At 38.4% G+C, this 15628-nt stretch overlaps 1 long non-coding RNA gene across 1 annotated transcript in view; it reads right to left on the bottom strand.

Moving 5' to 3' along the window:
- LOC137096937 (uncharacterized) overlaps positions 1 to 15628 on the bottom strand; it is a 103786-nt gene that overhangs the window by 20605 nt on the left and 67553 nt on the right. The window contains exon 3 of the long non-coding RNA XR_010909824.1: positions 5116 to 5356. This is a non-coding gene — a long non-coding RNA (uncharacterized lncRNA). The remainder of the gene's footprint in view (positions 1 to 5115; positions 5357 to 15628) is intronic.

Here is a 15628-nt window from a genome sequence, read left to right on the forward strand (position 1 = left end):
ACAAGTTTCCTTAATGGCTTCAAGAAAATATATTTCCTTGCTGAGGAACTTTGATGCTGCTCTCTCTTCAGTTCTCATCAGAGTTTGGACATAAGAGATTTTCTTTACCCAAGTGTTTCTCCTTTATGATCTCACTTTCCAAACCCCTGTGCCACTCCTGAATGAATCATCCACCCTAGTCAAAAGATTTTAGGGCCCTTGCATTCATCTAACCCAGTCATCTAACCCAGAATATCAAGGCAGATAATCCACAATATTTGCTTTGAACTGAGTTATCTGAGTCCACACTGACATATAATCCCATTCGATGTGGATTTTTTGTAGCTGTGGGGGGGGGGGGGGGTTAGTCATCTTGACAAGGCAGCAACATTTTAGTTATTTTTCATGTATTTGCAAGGTATTGTGCTTTCATTGTGTGGAATGAGGAGACACATGCCTGTGATGGTTTTCTGCTTCATTGGTTTCAGATAATAAGTAGTAGGTTGATTGTTAGATAAGTACCATATATGTCCCACGTCAGGTGCTAAAATGTCCTCATTTCAAACATGAGCTACTAATCTATTATCAATTAATCCAACTCTGTCTCATAATGTCTCCTCAGTGAGACTACTTTGACAAGATGCTTAGTAAGTTGACCCTAGACTTCATGAAAATACCATGATACCCAACTCATTGTTTGCTGCTTTCTATCTTGTGCAACTAGGTAGCTGGAATAGACTCAGTTAAGTAGTAAGATTTAAATTGAGGATCTTATTGAGCAGTTAATTAGTAGATTTAGACCACTTCTACACATCTGAATAAAATCCAGATTATCTGTTTTAAACTGGATTATATGATAGTATACACTCAGATAATCCTGTTTAAAGCAGATAATGTGGATTATCTGCCTTGATGCTCTGAATTATATGGCAGTGTAGAAGGGCCCTTAGAGAAGCAGATCTTGTAAAATGCAGCAATAATCAGAGATGTATATGGAGTGAGAGCACACCTAGATTTTTTAAATGGGGTGTTTTAGACTCAGTATAAGAATTCACTTAGATCCAGATAGCCCTTTAAAATCAGGAGTTCCCACATTTTAAAGTGGGGCATCCAGATGACTTCCCACAGAAAAACAAATTCATTCACCACAAACCAGGAAAATCCTGGTTTGCCACAAATTATTTTTTAGTGAGTTTATTCCGTACCTTCTTGGAAGGCGTGGGGCAAACCCATTATTTCCGCTGTCTGGTCTGCTCCCTCAAAAGTTCTGGACTTTTGAGGGGACAGTCCAGACAATAGTCCCATGTTTTTCTTGGCTAAATTGGCCTAGAAAACAGTGATAACACCAACCTCCTTCCCACCCCCCACCCCAACCCATTTTTTAAAATAAAAGAATTTACCTGGCCTCCATTAGCATGGTGCTGGAGCTCTCTTGGCAGGTAGGAATGATGCACCAGGGGGGAAAGGGGGGGGGAGGAAAATTGCTACAGTCTACTCTTGCCACTAATAAGGTTTTTTCTTTCGTGTCAGGAGTGACTTGAGAAACTGCAAGTCGCTTCTGGTGTGAGAAATTGACCTTCTGGAAGGACATTGCCCAGGGGACGCCCAGATGTGTTGATGTTTTACCATCCTTTTGGGAGGCTTCTCTCATGTCCCTACATGGAGAGCTGGAGCTGACAGAGGGAGCTCATCCATGCTCTTCCCAAATCCAAACCTGTGACCTCTCGGTCTTCAGTCCTGCCGGCACAAGGGTTTAACCTATTGCGCCACCGGGGACTCCGACTAATTAGATCATCTTCTCTTTATGTTCAATAAATATCTATAGATATCTTTTTTTAAAAAAAAGCTTCAAAACATTATTAAAATGTTATTATTAATCACATGCATTACAAGAAAATTCTGTCTTGAAAGAAAAAAAAGTATATAATAAATATACCACTGCTCTGTTCATAAAGGAAATATATGAAGAGATTAAATCAGCATGCAAAATGAAATCTAATGATGAAGCAGCCAAAGCAAAGTTAACACATTTCAACTTCTGGTAATTGCTCATATTCTTTGTTCTGTTCTATTGACTTTTTTAACATCTGCAATTTTAAAAACAAAATTTAAGGAACAGGAGAATCAGATAGGCAATGGCTAAAACCAAATGACTTCATTTGTCAAAGAAGTTGGCATTTTGCAATATCAACTATGTTTTCATATCATTAGTAGAATCTGTGTAATGGAGATTTCCAAAAGAGCCTGCTTGAAATTTATGAAGAATCATTTATTCTAACTCAGTGCTTGCTCTATAGCAGCGGAAACATGAAGGCATTAAAGGGATAATCATTCACAACTACAGCATAAATGCTGTCTTCAACTTCTTGGACCTCAAACTACTAGTAGGTGAAGTTAATACTTAAGCCTTATTCTTTGGTGAATATGAAGTCAAAATTATTTTTCGTAGTTTGAAATCAGGAATGGCTCCCAAATGCTTTGTCTCATTTTTGAAACAGAAAGATTACTCTTCAACTGTTGAACTGAACAATAATCTCAGAGTCTGGATTTGCCAACTGAAACAATATAACATGCATCTAATGATGTGGCTTGGAGTACACAAATGCCTTTGCCAAATGAAGTTTTCCAGACCTGTATTTGTTTTATTTATTTTTTAAATTTTTATACCAAAGATGATGTGTTGCCTTTCAAGACAGAGATAAGGGAGATGCTTTCCATGCACTCACAGAAACCTGAATGATTTTTGTGTGTGCTCCAGTTAACAGAAGCAATTTCCATTGGGGAAAAATGGAATGTCTTTTGAATATATGTCCCCATCACCTATGAGGCTTTGTTTATTTATTTATTTTGCTTTGGACTATCTACTGTATATATATCTCCTCATAAATAAGTTGAACTCATGTATAATATGAGGACAGGTTGTGAAGTCTTGGCTTTGCCTTCTTTTCCTCCTCCTTTGCTTCAGTTCTCCCTGTTTATAGGCTTTCCCAATAGTGCAGTTAGCTTTCTTTGTATTAGCTTGTAGGTGGAGCTTAAAACACCCCTCAGAGGCCTGCCACAGTTGATATATTCTTTTCCCCCAGAGCTCTTTGCTGGACTCCTCCTTCTTTCTGTAGTAGAGCTATAGAGGCCTGGATATTGTCTGGAAATTTTAGGCATAACAATTCAAACAGGCATTTCTTAGCATTACTGCTGCATTTACCACCAGTCCAAAGGACAACTGAAGCTTTTGGTCAGCCCAAGCTTCATAAGGAAAGAAGATTAGGACAGTTTATAGCCATCGTTTTGCACCAGAGGCAAAAGAGACTTTCAACTACCCCAGAGAGATGGCTTCAGTCAGCAAGTGCTCCCTTTGTAATGTATTGTTTTAAGCTACCTCATGATAGTCCTGGGTGGAGTTAACCCTTCATTCCTCTTGTTTCAGTAAACTTATTTTGAATATCTTTTCACCTTGCCCAAAGTGCATCTGTCTGCTAAGGGTCTTAATCTTAACAGAAGTTATCAGATAGCAACTAAGTAAAGCTAGACAATATAGTTTCTGCAGAAGCTTGAGCATGCCATCATACAGGTTTGGGGCCCAAAATAATGGATTTTGATATGCCCCATGGATAAGTCAAAGAGCAATCTACGGAGAACAGAAATGTTCAAAGTAGTCTCAGGGAGGCAGCTGCTCTAGACAGTCTATCACTTTCTTACCTACTACTCTGCACCACAGCAGAAAGAATAATAGGCGATAGAATGGATTAAGCTCTTGCCAATCTGGAAATGGTTGTCCCTTAAATAAGTTAATCTGGGTTTTTTTGAATTGCTTTTTGTCTAAAATTTCTAGACTTAAACATGAGTATATAAGGTAGATCATTTTTAGCCATAAAGAAATATTTCTAATAAGAAGTCATCCAGAAATTAACCTTCCCGTCATTTTCTGTTAAATTAAGAGAATCTCTCTTGGGCATAAGATAGTCGGGGGATCCACAAACATTGCAAAGTGCCCCCAGAAGCTGGTAAGGGGCAGGGGTGCTAAGGCATTTTGTTTAAACATGTTTTTGATAATTTAGAGTGTGGTATACAAGCACATGCAACCCTCCAGGGGATTCTTGAGGTCAAAGCAACCCCTAACACTCAATAATTTCCCATTATCGTTTAAGAAGCAATGAGGCACTTTCTTTCTTCTCCAAGTGGAGAAATGTGGCCATCCCTCTCACATATTTGAGAATTTTTGCTTCCATTGTTGTCATTTTTGCTTCATGCCTTACCCCACCTCAAAAAACAAAAACACAAAAAACAATTAAAATAAATAAAATATAATTAAAATACACATAAAAGAAGAAAGCAAAATATTTCCATTGAGATAAAATGGTTCTATTTCGAGTTTCAATATTTTCCCCTAGTTATTCCATGTGAGAAGACATGCAAAGTGCCAATTCATTTCAATTTTTTTGCATTTCAAAAGCATACATAGCCACTTTCCCAGAGGGTCTTAACAAGAATGGAAAATGCACCTTAGTAATCATGTATGTGAAAGCAAAAAAAAAAAAAAAAAAAAAGAGTCAAAGTTCATCTGATTAAATTAAGAATCCATTCCAACTATATTGTATAGGACTATATTTCAAACAGCTACTTAAACTGGATAAAAGCCAAACTTGTGGTTCCTTATTGCATTATATATTATACTTCTTCAGTAATCAGCTGAGATGATTAACATGCATAAGACATGGGCCAAGGTCAAACTGAGTGTATGTGTAGAATAAATCTCCATGAAGTTATGCATTGATTGTGCTACACAACCTTTGTGTTGAATGGCAAAGTTGTGTAACTTATGGCACAGCCAAATGGATATACACTTATATTTCTGCTTGTATATTTGCATGCATAGCATTGCATATATGACTACATTCCACAACCTTGAACTGAATGCAGATGTTCCTCATGTCACATACACACCCCCAAGTCCATGTGGGCATGTGTCAACAATTTCATAGCTATGATTTTCTAGCAGTTATTAAACTTGGAGAAAATAAAATATTGATTAAAATACAAAAAGAACACACTAGTGCTATAATTAACTGGCCTCACAAAATTCTTCATATTTTGCTGGAGGACACTGGTGTGAGAAATATTTCATTATATTTCACTTACAATACACAAATTCTCAAAGCGTTTCTCAGGGATGGAGTTCATGGTAGCGCAGCATATTTCATTTACTGGTAGACTCTTTGTTTTGTTGTCAAACTTGCTAGCCATCTAGCCATTCCTTTGTGGTTTTTCAGTGTCGTAGATCATCATGGAAGTAAAATGATAAAACAAATTGCAATTAAAAATGAAAAATAGTTTTAAAAAGTACTTTTGCTAGGAGGACAAGAAAAACGTTGAAAAACCCCTAGGGAAAAAAAGACAGAAAATATTTTTGTTAGCACTAGAAGAATCCAGGATCTTTTTTTAAATCATGTCAGTCTGGATAGTGTTAAACCTCACCAAGTCTTCTTGTTGCGAAATTTTTTTAATCACTCTGGTTCAAATTAGAAATCTGAAAGGCAGATTAGTTCTTAAATAAATCAGAGCATTTTTTTATATTTCCTCCATTAAAAATCAAAATCAGAAGATATACTAAGGAAACAGCACCTAAGATTCAGCTAAAGGTATTAAACATGTTGAGAATTTATTTAATCCTTAATGAGAAATGATGTCTTGACTCATTGAGATGTCCCATGTTAGTGGTAAATGACTCTGAGAAAGACAAAGAAGTCCCAAAATGCAAAATTCATTGAGCTATTTGCAAAGGCAGAAGAGCAAAGGTTTGAAAATTGTAATTCTGTCATCCAAAAATGAATCAAGTGAAAGTTTACACCTCTATATCTAACATATTCAATTTAATGGTACCCTGCAAAAGACGTGGGAAGGAAAGAAAGAAAGTGCTAATAAAGTACGCTTAAATAATATTGTAGATCAGTTTTCATTTGCCAGTCATCATATTGATCACATTGAAAGGCAATTAGGTGGCTGGCTATTATCTCCCACATCATCAGAAGACTCTCCTCTTTCCAATGTGTGCAGTTCTTAATTTTTGTTGTCTTCCATTGCCTTCTTCTTGAAACACAGTTTGTCCAAGTGTTCAGTGATGTTTATTTGTAATCTTTTGGTGATATGACAGAGAATAGTAATCTAAAACAGGGGACTATATCACACATACTTATTTTCTCTCTGATGCTCTTTGCCCACTGGTGCCTATAGGTCCTATCACATGAAAAAGAAAGACAGTGACATAGAGAAAAATGGCATGGATTGGGAGGAATCATCTCTCAACTGTGTGATAAGTCTTGCACACTTTATTTTATTAGACAGAAAAAGGAAATAAGCATGTGAGATGAGGCGAGGCCTGATCCAACATTCTTACATTACAGATTGCCTACTTAAAATGCCTAAAGTAATATCATGCCACTTCAATATTAGGCATGGTTAGGTCCAGTCGGAACTTTTATTATTCGGAATAAAGTCGGAAAGATTTCCTTTTTGAAGCAATTTTGAGGTTTTTAAGAAAACCCGGAAGTCTTTTGCCATTTTGAAGCTTTTTCACCATTTTTAATTACTCATGAAGTGAGTCAGAAATGATTCAATGATTCAGCTTCCCCCTTATAACTCCCTTCTGTGACTTTAAAAATGGCTGCCTTTAACGGCTTGAGGAAGAAGCGGAGCAAATCTATGCTTCTCCCTTATAACTTGCTTTTGTGACCTCAAAACTGGCCGCCTTCAACAGTTTGAGGAAAAAGCGGAACAAATCCACGCCCCTCCCCTTGCAACTCACCTCTGTGACTTTAAAACTGGCTGGCTTTAATGGCTTGAAGAAGCAGAGCAAATCCATGCTTCTCCCTTATAACTCGCTTCTGTGACTTTAAAACTGGCCGGCTCCAATGGCTTGAGGAAGAAGCGGAGCAACCCCCCCCCCCCAGAACTCCCTTCTGTGACTCCAAAACTAGCTGCCCCCCAATGGTTCGAGGAAGAAGTGGAGCTAATCCATGCTTCAATCGAGTTATAAGGGAGAAGTTTAGAACCTTTTTTTTTGGATCAAACAAGCCATATATATATATATATATATATATATATATATATATATATATATGGAATAATTTTAAGGAAAGGGTAGGGGCTCTTAGGTAAGGACAAGAATAACTACCATGTTTTGCATTTTGATATGATATTGCCCCCAAATAACTCTCTCTATATATATAGATAGATTAGATTATATAGATAGATAGATAGGTAGGTAGGTAGGTAGGTAGATAGATGATAGAGATATAGAGATATAGATATAGATAATAGTGTAAGGCATATTAGAAGATTATGGTGTTCAGGGCTGCATGAAGAATCCAGGGATATATTTCCCACCTGGTTCCAAATTCTTGGAAGATCTATTTTAGGTAGGCACATGGATGGAAGAATATTCAGCCCCAGGCAAGAATATTTATTTCTTTATTGGAATATTTATCTCCTCTCTGTGTAATGGGATGTCAGGATGGTGTGCAAGGAAATTAAGTCTGAACAGTTTAAAATAATTTAATATTTAAACATAATAAAAAAAAACTTCAGTGAAAAATGTATTAAGCAATATCACATGTTAAATCATTTTCAAAGGTTAAAATGCTTGAACAACCATGCCGTTTTACATTTTAGAAAAAAATCAGATGGGTTTCCAAAGGTTTAATGAAAAGCTATGTTGTAACTTGGCACCAAAAAGAAGCCAATATTGTCACTAATTAGGATTCCACAGGGAAACTATTCTTCAAATGGGACACCACAGTAAAGAAAGCTATTTCTCCTGTCTTTCCACGGGTGACTAATTTAGGCCTGCTTCAAACTGTACAATTACAGTACTCCTTTACCACTTTCACTGCCATAGCAACCTCCTACGGAATCTTAGAATTTGCAGTTTAAGAAGGAGCATTTAGAATTTTAACCAAACTGCTCTAATTTCTCACCAAATTCAGAACCCAGAATTCCATACGAATTAAACTGGCAGCAAAGTATTATCATTGTGTAGTGTGAATGAAACTTTAGTGTACTTGCAAGTAATTCCCAGTATCTGTAGCCAGAGTGGTGTTTACATTTTGCACAATTTCAACGAGCGTAGTGTAAACTCAGATCTTGGGGAGTCAGGAAGACAATTTTGCAGCAAATGCTTGTAAATACCAAAAAGAGGAGGGCAACTAAAATGATCAAAGGTCTGGAGACCATGCACTCTGAGGAGCATCTTAAAAAGCTGTGCATATTTAGCCCGCAGAAGAGCAGGTTGAGAGGAGCCATGATAACCAACCTTGTATAAGTATGTGAAAGGGTGTCATAAGGAAGAGGAAGTTGGCTTGTTTTCTCCTGCCCTGGAAACTAGGACCTGGAACAATGGGTGCAAATGACAGGAAAGGAGATTCCACCTGAACAGTAGGAAGAACTTCTCACTGTAAGAGCTGTTCAGCAATGGAACTCTCTGCCTTGGGATTGTGGTGGAAGCTCCTTTCTTGAAAGCTTTAGATAGCCCCCCCTCCCATTTTTAGAGATGTTGATATGAGGGGAAAAGTGTTTCTTAGAATTTAAAAAAATCTGTTTTGAAAAACATTACTTAAAATGCAGGTTAAAAACAGATAAAACCACATATGCAACATAATTAAACAGAAACAATTCCCTCCCCATTGAAAGCTCAGGTTGCCACTTCATATTAAAGTCAAAGGACTCTTTAAATGAAAAGCTCTTTCCCTGGCAATGGAAAAACAGTAGGCAAGGGTTCAACCAGACCTCCTATGTCCTCAGTATATGTTTCTGTGAAGGTGGTGGATTGAAAGAGAACTTTCTCTTGCTGATTTTAAACCTCAGGCATATTCATATTAGGAAATATGGTGTGTTTCTTTTCAAATAGTCTGAGCTCAAGCCATGTAGAGAGCTAAAAGTCATCAATGGCACTTTGAGTTTCTTCTGGAAACAGATTGACAACCAGTTTTATCAAGGAGGTCATATGATCTCTATCATCTGCCACAGTCAACAGTCTGGCCACAGCTTTTTGGACTCACTAAAATTTCTGAACACATTCCAAAGGCAGTCCACATAGAGTGAATTGCAGCAAGCCAAATGGAATATAATCAAGACGTATCACCATAGCAAGATGAAGGAATGGGAGCAGCTGGTACATCCATGTTAGTTGTCCAAATGCACTCTTGTCCACTACCAAAAGATAAGTAACCCAACTATGTGTCCAAGAGCACACCTAAGCTGTGCACCTAAGATTTCTAGGGTGGAGGGGTGGGGAGTGTCATCCCACCCAACACCAGCCCAATTGATATTCCAGTTGATCTGGAAGACTTGGATTAAGTTTCAATTTATTCACCCTCATACAATCCATTAGGGAGAATGTATGTTCATTTAGCACAGAGATTGATTCCTTGGAATTGGTTGGAAAACACAGATCGACAGGATATTTGACGAGCAGGACTCTTATTTCCAACCACAACCTTGTGTTCCTTATAACAGGCATTTTTATCTGTTTTGCCCTGACATCTACAAGCTCACAACATTTTATTTGCCTCATCCATTAATTCAGCCATCAGTTGACAAGGCCTGTCAGTTCTCCAGAGCTGATGCACTTCAGCTGCTATGATGATCATTTGGATTTTTTAAAATCCTTTGATTTAGCACCATGCAGTTAACTACTCCATCCTTTCTCTGGTGTTAGCAACCTGTTATTTGCCTGGCACATCGTTCCGCCCTTATATAGCACTTTTCACACTCTGCGCATATAAACAATAATCAGGTTGTGAGTGCCTCCAGAACAAACTATCCATTCAGAGTGCAAAAAAAGACAGAGGTAAGATTTTCTTTCATCTCTCTTCTTGCCATTACCTCCCCCTTTCTCAGGAAGAATGCAACAAGAAAATGAAACATGTCATATTCCTTTGATATTAAGAGGCTTTAGTCCCACTTTTCACAAGTGGTCAGAGTAATTCCTGTGAATGTATAATTTATTGATGTCTGCAGAGTGCTTTAGGTTTCTCAGGGACAGAAGGTGCTATATAAATGTGGAAGCTCGTCAGAGAGAAACTGCATTAAGGAGCATTTGGGGTCCCTTAAGCCATGCCATTCCAACGGCAGTCATCTCTAACAGGAACCTAATGAATCATTTCAGAATTATTTTTGGATGTAATTATTATTCAGATAAAAAGTAGGTTAAAGAAGAGTTGGATAACAGGGTTTGGGGGCTTCCTGATCAGTTGCTAGTTCATCATTAACTCTTTGTAAGGGAGATTTTACAAAGCCTTTCCAGGCAATAATATTCTTCTTGAGAGCAACCCAAGCTTTTGATATTTGTTGTCCACCCTTGGTGCAATACTTGAATGATTTCCCACCAGATCTCTTTCTAAAACAGAGCAGTAGTTGGGGAACATTATAAGAAAAGTTAATGACAGAGAACTTTATTCAGTTTATGAAGTTCTGTAATTGAAGAGTGTCACGTGTAGCTGATTGTGATGAAAATAGCAAGAGTCAGAAATAATAATAATAACAACAACAACAACAATAATGTCCCACTTCTCTTAAATGAGGCTCAAAATTGCCAATGGGGACCAACATCTATTTGTACATATGTTAATGCTGGGCACCCATTTCCATAGGTTGTGAAACTAAAAACAGTAACATATCTGGTGGGATTCATTTTTAAATACCATTTTTAAAGCCCTTCTGTGTTGCATGCAATGACATATTCTGGTGACATATAAACATGTAATATCAAGTTACATCCACATATATATTTTTATTTTTGAGGAAGGAACTATTCACTTGCTTCTTCCAGAAATTGCAAACTTCCCTCCCAGACTGTTGCCATGGTTGTTTACTGGTTAGGTAGAACAGGGGAAAATAGATGAGACAGCAACTGGTTACTACCAGGAGAAAAGAAATAAAATCGTCATCCCAGGCCTTCAACCAGACATTGAAGTTTAAAGATATAATTCTGATCTTGGCTTTCAAGGAAGTAACAAAATATTTAAATTATTTTTCTTTCCTATCTGAGAAAGTCTTCACAAACTGTGTCTACAATAAGTCCTGAAATGTAGGTAGTCTTCAAAAACTGAAGCTTTTAAAGCCTCCTTTTAGTTTAAGGGTTATTATCTGTGTTAAATTTGAAAGTGTTTTGCATATGTGTGGGTATGTTTACAGAACCCAATATTTTATGTACAGAAAACAACATTTTCCATACATATGATAATATTTTTGCACCCAAATATTTTTTCATATTCACAAAATGATGTTTTCTGCAAAACAACAACAACAAAAGCTACGCAGAATTTACATGCAGAATAAGCCCTAAACTACAAAGATTCTCATCCAGTATTTTCTTCATCAGGGTCTTCCAACATAGAAAAAATAGGATGGTGTGTGTATGTATGTGTGAATTTTTGAACATTTTTTTTCCATCCATATAGGAGAATCAGAACAAGCACTTCATTTTCACCCGAATTGCATCTGAGCATTGCCCCATCTCCTCCCCTTCTCTTCCACCAGTAAAAGACCATAATTTTCTGGGTCTATAGCTGCTGAAAGGATGAGGATTAAGGTGTGAAACTGTTAATATAGAGCATTATGTTTTTTCACCTCTACTCAGTATCCTAGCCACTGTTTGTGATTGTGTGTGTGTGTGTTTTTTTTTGTCATGTCAGGAGCAACTTGAGAAACTGCAAGTCACTTCTAGTGTGAGAGAATTGGGGGTCTGCAAGGACATTGCCCATGGGACGCCCGGATCTTTTGATCCTCATGGAGGTTTCTCTCATGTCCCAGCATGAGGAGCTGGAGCTGATAGAGGGAGCTCATCTGCACTCTCATCTCATCTGCACACTCAGGGATTTGAACCTGTGACCTGTTGGTCTTCAGTCCTGCCAGCATAGGGGTTTAACCCACTGTGCCACCGGGGGCTCCTTGCTATTGTGGAATAGAAAGCACATATGCCATCATAACTTGGTTCCAAGTTAGGTTCATCAAAAGTGATTGATATGTGGTCAGAAAAAAATCTGGAAATCTAAACATGATCTTAAGCACAGGAACACACAAGAATTCAACCTCAAATGTTTAAAAGTTAGGTGTGCAAAGATTTCTTGACGAGCAGATAAATTTTACATTCATTTTTTTTTTCTTTTAACATTCTTTTGTCCAAATGATTAAAAGTTTTCAGATTTTGGGAAGTTCTCATTTAGAAAAATCAAGCAAACAGAATTCTTATCCATTCCTAACCTAAAGCACAAAGTAGTTCTCATCAATCAGCACAAAGTTTTACACTTGGTGAAACACTTCTGGAAACTGTGGTGTTAGATAAAGCAGTTGGCTGGGGAGATAGAATCAGTCTGACTTGGGAGTTTTAGCAGAATGGAAAGTAACTGTTCCATGGAGAAGGAGGAACAGAAAAATCGCAGTGCAAACGAACCAAATTCTGCCTTCTTAGGAAACCTACATTGCCTCACTTTTCAAGTTTATCTGACTACTTCTTGTTTGGAAACTGTGGGTAAGGAGGTAATGAAAAGAAACTAGCAAGGTCAGAAGCAAAGATCGCCAGCTGCAAAAAGAACAGCCACAATGTGAAGTTAAAAAGCTCTGGTCTGTTAGCTCGAGACAGCAGGAAACTCGTTGGGTGCACAATCCTGGATGAAAGCAGCTGTGAAGGTCACAGCTTGTAACCCAATTTAATAGCTAGATGAGGGAAAATCATACATTTGACCTTGTCTTTTGAAGCATGGGGAAGAAACATTGGAGCTAAAAATATTCCTCTGTGAAGTAAGGTTACGAGCATAGTCCTCAGATTCCAGAGTGTGGTTGCACATAGGTAGGCATCTAAATGAGGTTAAACGCACAATGCCATGTTTCCCTAATGTTGCTGAAACCTACACTGCTCTTTCCTGTTAACCCCTACCTCTCTTCTTTTCAATCTCAGTATTGCACTACCTTTCTGCAGTTGGTGGGATTGTATGCTTTTGTGAGGTAAGAGGCAATGCTCATGGTAACAGTGATATTAGTAGGGCCCCCTACATCACTCTTTTGCTGAGGAGCTCAAATAAATTTCAGCTACTGGGCAGTAGCAATAGTAAAAGGGATACTGACAGAGGATCTCTCAAAGACAACAGTGACACAATCGTATATTAATATTGTGCAGAATGATACATGGTAAACCTCTTCAGAGTATCTATGAAACATGCAACGGAATCTTGTAGAATCAAATTGCCAGCCTCTATAACAAATCAGTGGGGCAATCCCAGCACCACACACCTCACCTCTCCAGCAGCTGACACTTTGCCATGACACTTGGGGAAGCATTGCTATTTGGCTTCACCTGCAATAGTCCCATTGTTCCTAATGCAGCACAGCACAGTGTTGTAGGATGCTTTCACCCCAGTTGAGCCATAGAGCCCTACTGGGAATGAAGCTACGTTGTGATGGGCAGTATGGGATTTCATGGCTCAACTGGGGCAGAAACATCCTAGTACACTGAAATTTCCTTGTGTGATGAGGTTGCTGTAGATTACCTGAGAGAATGGAGAATCAACCTGGAAGCATAAGCTTTCAAAGATTAAGGGCACTTCTACATTGACTGCTTAGATTACATAGACCCAAGATCAGCTCCATGGTGACCTAATAACATATTGAGCTTATTGGGGTAACATGGGGCATGGCTTCTTTAACACAGTCTTGTCCCACTTTAACCAAAATCAGGGGATGAATCAAATTCTGGCCCAGAATTCAGACTATCCCCAAACTTTGGGATCATCTGAACACATGGACTGGTTCTGAAATGAACAGTCCATAACTATTCTTGTTACCATCCTGTGTTTCCTGGACTCAAGAAGCCTGGAGACAGGGAATGGCACTGCTCTGAATTGACCCAGTTTAGTGTATTGAGAATATAAAGCCAGTAGCATGTACAAGCTTATGCTTCCAGCTTTATTGTGTTAGGGCCTTCCACATAAGCTACAAAATTTGGTGCTGATCCAAAGCATTGCTGCTTTGAACGAGCTCCATATTTTGCCATTGCATTTATACCATTCAGCTCCCAAACTATATCAGTGAGGTCCTCACTGTCTGTTTGAGCTGGACCTGGTTCAGCCCTGCTGGAGAGTCACCCTTGCTTTTGTTAATTGTCCTATTTCCAGGAGAGCTAGGTGGAAAATAATGGATATGCTCAGGAAAATCATGAACAAGGTAAGAATATTTGCAGTGTTGTGCTTTTGAAGATTTGCTGTTCTTGGCTTGTGTGTATTTAACTCTTCATCTGACAATGTTTGAGCAATCTGCTGCTTTGGGAAATGACTTCATAATTTTAGAGCTTTTAATCTATAATAGATTTTACAGAAGCTAACTCTAGTTTTATAGGAATTGTGTAAGGTTCTTATCCATATTTAATTGAGTCTAACGCATCATCAAATCTAAAGCGCACCTGAATTTTCAAAACCCTGAAACCAAAAGAAGTATTTTCTGGCAAATGTGCATTCTTTGTAATTTGGCCAAAAAAGGTGTGTATTACAGTGATTGCATGCTTATAATTCCTTCTTTTAAAACAAAAGTGTCAAAACACTAAAGCTTCCAGCAATGGAAAATAAAAATGTGGGGGTTCATCTATGCTGTAGATAGGAGCCCCCGGTGGCGCAGTGGGTTAAAGCACTGAGCTGCTGAGCTTGTTGATCAAAGGGTCGCAGGTTCGATTCCGGGGAGCAGTGTGAGCTTCCGCTGTCAGCCCCAGCTTCTGCCAACCTAGCAGTTCAAAAACATGCAAATGTGAGTAGATCAATAGGTACTGCTCCGGCGGGAAGGTAACGGTGCTCCATGCAGTCATGCTGGCCACATGACCTTGGAGGTGTCTACGGACAACGCTGGCTCTTCGGCTTAGAAATGGAGATGAGCACCATACCCCAGAGTCATACATGACTGGACTTAATGTCAGGGGACTACCTTTACTTTTACCTATGCTGTAGAATGAATGCACTTTAACTGCCCTGGCTCAATGCTGTGGGATCACAAAGTCTGCCAAAGAATGCTGATGCCCCATCAAACTACAACTTTCAGGGTGGCATAGTGTTTATCCATGACAAGTAGATTAGAGATGATATTCCTCAAATAGGAGTTCCAGGTACTCCCAAAGCAGTTTCCCCTTTTGCTTTGGCTCAGCACTAAGATGATCACATTATGGAAATCTAATGCACACTTTAATTTTGGGAACGCAATTTAGCCCCCCCCCCCCAAAAAAAAAAAAAGGTGAGCACCAAAATAGAGTAAATAAAGTATTTTCAGTACCTTCGATGGCTCTCAAAAACTAGGGTTAGCTTCTTCAAAAGACAGCAGAGTTCTTTGCCCTGAAGTAGCAAAGTTACCAGCAATCTCTGAAATTGTAATGTGCACTGAGTTGAATCCAAAATTCATAATTACCAGTGGTTTTTCAGACCAGTTGAGGGTTCCAGGTAATACATAGCTCACCTTTTCATTTCTGTACATGGATAAACTCTTCTGACAGTAGGGCTTGCACAGAAATCCAACAGCAAATCTGGACATCACTTCAAAAGGGAACTTAATAATACTTGCACTGCTAATTATAGATGGATGCAATGTCTCTCATCCATGGTTTCTTTACTGGCAGAAATCATTG

Source organism: Anolis sagrei, chromosome 4, assembly GCF_037176765.1.
Source record: "Anolis sagrei isolate rAnoSag1 chromosome 4, rAnoSag1.mat, whole genome shotgun sequence".
NCBI lineage: Eukaryota > Metazoa > Chordata > Lepidosauria > Squamata > Dactyloidae > Anolis > Anolis sagrei.